This window comes from Entelurus aequoreus, unplaced genomic scaffold (assembly GCF_033978785.1).
Source record: "Entelurus aequoreus isolate RoL-2023_Sb unplaced genomic scaffold, RoL_Eaeq_v1.1 HiC_scaffold_85, whole genome shotgun sequence".
NCBI lineage: Eukaryota > Metazoa > Chordata > Actinopteri > Syngnathiformes > Syngnathidae > Entelurus > Entelurus aequoreus.
Genome location: NW_026908017.1, coordinates 87,711 through 93,227, shown reverse-complemented (window position 1 = coordinate 93,227; position 5,517 = coordinate 87,711). Strand labels below are relative to the sequence as shown.

The 5,517-nt window shown below is 43.2% G+C and overlaps 1 long non-coding RNA gene across 1 annotated transcript; it reads right to left on the bottom strand.

Moving 5' to 3' along the window:
* Positions 1-3,236: 3,236 nt before the first annotated feature.
* Positions 3,237-3,825, bottom strand: LOC133645442 (uncharacterized). Its single transcript, XR_009825116.1, has 3 exons — positions 3,743-3,825; positions 3,486-3,660; positions 3,237-3,340 (listed from the first exon to the last, which is right to left on the bottom strand). It is a non-coding gene; the product is annotated as an uncharacterized LOC133645442 (long non-coding RNA).
* Positions 3,826-5,517: the final 1,692 nt, after the last annotated feature.

The following is a 5,517-nucleotide window of genomic DNA, read 5'->3' as shown; positions in this document are numbered from 1 at the left end:
GCGAGCTTTCTACCGATCACCACCTGGTGAGCTGGCTCCGATGGTGGGGTAGGATCCCGGACAGACCTGGCAGGCCCAAACGCATTGTGAGAGTCTTTTGGGAATGCCTAGCAGTCTCCTGTCAGAGAGAGTTTCTTTTTTTACCTCCGGAGGAACTTTGAACATGTCACAAAGGAGGTGCTGGACATTGAGTCTGAATGGATCATGTTCCGTGCCTCTCTTGTCAAGCCAGCTGATTGGAGCTGTGGCCGCAAGGTGTTTGGTGCCTGTCGTGGCGGTAATCCTAGAACCCGCTGGTGGCCACCAGCAGTGCGGGATGCCGTCAAGCTGAAGAAAGAGCTTATCTGGTCCTTTTGGCTCATGGGACTCCAGAGGCAGCGGGCATACCGACAGGCCAAGCAGTGCCTGGGGAATCTGTGGTGGGCTCTCCTATTTCTGGGGCTGAGGTTGCCAAGGTAGTTAAAAAGCTCCTCGGTGGCAAGGCCGCGGGGGTGGATGAGCTCCGTCCGGAGTTCCTTAAGGCTCTGGATGCTGTGGGGCTGTTTTAGTTGACAAGACTCTGCAACATCGCATGGACATCAGGGGCGGTACCTCTGGATTGGCAGACCGGGGTGGTGGTTCCTCTCTTTAAGAAGGGGAACCGGAGGGTGTGTTCCAACTATCGTAGATCACACTCCTCAGCCTTCCCGGTAAGGTCTATTCATGTGTACTGGAGAGGAGGAACCTCGGATCCAGGACGAACAGTGTGGTTTTCGTCCTGGTCGTGGAACGGTAGACCAGCTCTATACTCTCGGCAGGGTCCTTGAGTGTGCATGGGAGTTTGTCCAACCAGTCTACATGTGCTTTGTGGACTTGGAGAAGACATTCGACCGTGGCCACCCCGGGAAGTCCTGTGGGGAGTGCTCAGAGAGTATGGGGTATCGGCATGTCTGATTGTGGCGGGTCGCTCCCTGTATGATCAGTGTCAGAGCTTGGTCCGCATTGCCAGCAGTAAGTTGGCTGCCCTTTGTCACCAAATGTGTTCATAAATTTTATGGACAGAATTTCTAGGCGCAGTCATGGCGTTGAGGGGATCCGGTTTGGTGGCTGCAGGATTAGGTCTCTCCTTTTTGCAGATGATGTGGTCCTTATGGCTTTAACTGGCCAGGATCTTCAGCTCTCATTGGATTGGTTCGCAGCCGAGTGTGAAGCGACTGGGATGAGAATCAGCACCTCCAAGTCCGAGGTTCTCGCCCGGGAAAGGGTGGAGTGCCATCTCGAGGTTGGGCAGGAGATCTTGCCCCAAGTGGATGAGTTCAAGTACCTGGAGTCTTGTTCATGAGTGAGGGAAGAGTGGATCGTGAGATGCACAGGCTGGTCGGTGCGGCGTCTTCAGTAATGAGGACGCTATATCGATTCGTTGTGGTAAGAAGGAGCTGCGCCAGAAGGAAAAGCTCTCAATTTACCGGTCAATTTACGTTCCCATCCTCACCTATGGTCATGAACTTTGGGTTATGACCGAAAGGACAACATCACGGGTACAAGCGGCCGAAATGAGTTTTCTCCGCTGGGTGGCGGGTCTCTCCCTTACTGTAAGAATTTTCACCGTTTAATTACAGTAACCTACTGGCAGCTAATGGTTCCAGTATAAAACTGTTTTTCTACAGCACACATACTGTGATTTATCACTACAGTTTATTACTGTAAAAAGTATCACAGTACTGTGCTGTATCAAATATACGCTTCACAGCATAATACTGTCATCTGTTTAGCGGCATTACACTGTTATTTTAGTGTATCTACTGTAATATCCATTAACAGTTAATTACAGTAAAATAATTGTAAGCACTATAGACTGAGCTTTACAGTATAATGCCACTAGAAGTTAATGAGTTGAACTTTTAATTTTTCAAAATCAAAATCCCTGCAATCTGCTGGCATAAAAATGACTGGAGAAATGGCCTTGCAAGATTATGTTTTTATTAACCAATTATTTATTGTGCATCAAATACATTCAAAGTACATTTAGTGCATTCTTCTTATTTTCAGTAAAGCATTTTAACATTTATAACATGTCCACTTAATTTCTAACTGGAGACAAAACACTGAACACGAGTCCAGTGTTTAGTTGTCGGCTACATAAAGCCCCACTCAAAGTCTGTGAGATGTTTTATAAGGGTGGCTACGTGAGGATTTACAGTTGCTGCCTTTTTCTGGACCAGCTTCCCGGTCTTCTTGGACACCACCTTTCCCTGGCTAGCCTTTGTTCCCCTCTCAGGGTTAACGCCAATGAATCGCCTAAAAAAGAGAGAAAGCATATTAGATATTCTGTTGTGATTGAAGATTACTTGCAGTCGATACAGAACCCCCCTCACATTGTTATTTAGGAATATGCACTGCACAAATATTAATATCAATTTTAGGATATATGTGAGCCTATACCATAACCACAGCTGTAGATGAGTGAATGCTCTAAAACCCATTAAGACAAATTCAGAGAGGAAGACAATGCTAAAGCCTCCCCAATCCCTCTCTCTATTTATGTTTTCTCTCCATCTACGGGACCGTGTATTTACGCTGATGTTTCCTGCTTTCACCCATTTAACATATCGTTACCTGCTCATTACCTATCTTCTCTGCATCCTGGGGTCACACTGGTGCTTCTTGCCTTTACCCATTCAACATATCTTTACCTGCACATTACCTACCTTCTCTGCATAGTGTGGTCACGCTGGTGCTTTCTACCTTTACCCATTCAACATATCGTTACCTGCACATTACCTACATTCTCTGTATCCTGGAGTCAAGCTGGTGTTTCCTGCCTTTACTCATTCAACATATCTTTACCTGCACATTACCTACCTTCTCTGTATCCTGGCGTCTAGCTGGTGTTTCCTGCCTTCACCCATTCAACATATCTTTACCTGCACATTACCTACCTTCCCTGCATCCTTGGGTCACACTGGTGCTTCTTTCTTTCACCATACAACATATCTTCACCTGCACATACCTACCTTGTCTGCATGGCCTCGACCACACCTGCGCTTCCTTCTTTCACCCATTCAACATACCTTCACCCGAACATTACCTACCTTCCCTGCATGGTGGGGTCACACTGGTGCTTCCTGCCTTTACCCATTCAACATATCTTCACCCGCACATTACCTACTTGCTCTGCATTCTCAGGTCAAGCTGGTGCTTCCTGCCATCATCCAGTCAACATATCTTTACCTGCAAATTACCTACTTTTCCTGCATCCTGGGGTCAAACAGGTGCTTCCTTCTTTGACCCAGTCAACATATCTTTACCTGCACATTACCTACCTTCTCTGTATCCTAGAGTCAAACTGGTGCTTCGGTCCCTAATAAGAAGGTACACAAAGGAACAGAAGAGTCATTGATTTAAGGCACACAATTGGGGAAATGACAAGTCAAATTCCTGAACAGAGGTGAGAAATATAAAATAAAATATCCTAACAGTATTTTAACAGTATCAAGAGGATTTACCTTTGAACAAATTCCAATGTCCGAGGACCTTCCTCTTGGTATTCCAAGTTGAACACATAGTAGGTGGCAAGAAGGGCAGCAAGCCCTGAGATTAAGCTAGGTTGGACGCCTTTGCAGATGACATCACCTTCCATGCTGATCATCCAACGTTTTATTGTGACTTTGTCACCAGCAACTGGTACAGTCAAGAAATGCAGTTTATGTTCCTAAACAGTATCCAATATGGGTAGCATTTTAAAAGTATTTGGAATGGCCACCTCACTCGCTCTCTCTTTCCTCTGTTTACATCTAGTCTCCTAAGGCAGTGGTTCTCAAATGGGGGTACGCGTACTCCTGGGGGTACTTGAAGGTATGCCAAGGGGTACGTGAGATTTTTTTTAAATATTCTAAAAATAGCAACAATTCAAAAATCCTTTATAAATATATTTATTGAATAATACTTCGACAAAATATGAATGTAAGTTCATAAACTGAACAACTAATCAAGTAGGCTATTCCATTCATTACCATAAAGCCAGAGTTTCCCCCATGCCATGATGGTTTGACTCTACCTGGCGGTGCCACACGGCACCAACTGTCAATCAACTATCCATGTAGAAAACAATGGAGGCTTGGTTAAAGCGTAGTGGACATGTTCCATAAATATTGATGTTAAAGATTTCTTTTTTTGTGAAGAAATGTTGAGAATGAAGTTCATGAATCCAGATGGATCTCTATTGCAATCCCCAAAGAGGGCACTTTAAGTTGATTACTTCTATGTGTAAAAATCTTCATTTATAATTGAATCACTTGTTTATTTTTCAACAAGTTTTTAGTTATTTTTATATCTTTTTTTCCAAATAGTTCAAGAAAGACCACAACAAATGAGCAATATTTTGCACTGTTATACAATTTAATGAATCAGAAACTGATGACATAGTGTTGTATTTTACTTCTTTATCTCTTTTTTTCAATCAAAAATGCTTTGCTCTGATTAGGGGGTACTTGAATTTAAAAAATGTTCACAGGGGTACATCACTGAAAAAAGGTTGAGAACCACTGTCCTAAGACAGTGGTTCTCAACCTTTTTTCAGTGCTGTGAACATTTTTTTAATGCAAGTAGACCTCCATGTCTTCATAACAGGAATATCCTGAATCCTCAAGTTGCATATCACAATAGTCATCATCAGTGTTAATAACACAAGAGCTGCTTGGATTTGCTGTTGATCAAGTCAAACTTCGTTCAGTGTAGCCGTAGTGCTTCCTTGACGCGTGCGATGTGAAAGTAGACTTAACTGTAAATCTTTTTTCACATTGACTGAAGGGGCACGTAACTGTCCTACCTTCGGTAATATGACTTTTCAAATGCAGGAGAAGGGCCCGTATATCATCGCACTTAGCGCTACATGAGACAATATTACAAGGTAAACCTTCTGCGCTATACATATCAGTCCTACTCTTGCCATATTTATGACGACGGCTGTGAGTTTTGAAGGCTGAGAAGTTGGAAAAAACTCTTGTGCATTTAGGGAAAGCACACTAGGCATACAACTATGACTTCGCATGTGTCTAACATACGCAAATACATTGCTGCAAGTCGTAGCACATATGTTGCAAGTTATCATCTTTTATGATGACTATGACAAAAAAGAAGAAAACTTAGCTAGCTAGCATGCGGCGGTACATGCGCGTGGTCAACGATAGTGTCTGTGATGCTGACATTTTGGACTTTATAAATATATATATAAAGTAATTCAAACAGAAAATGACACATCAAGGTACAAGTGACTCTTACCTTGTTATCAAAAACACACGATGCAGTAGGATGGATTTAGCCAGGTGAAATGAAGCTCGGTTGGACGAATTGTGGGCGGACCCAAGAAACAAGTCTGAAAAATATTGAATTACACTGTAGGTTTTACAGTAACTTACTGCTGGTCGATATTTTTTGAAAAATGCAACAAAATTTACAGTACTTAACTGCATTTAAGAAGAACATGATAGGTTGATTGGCAACACTAAATTGGCCCTAGTGTGTGAATGTGAGTGTGAA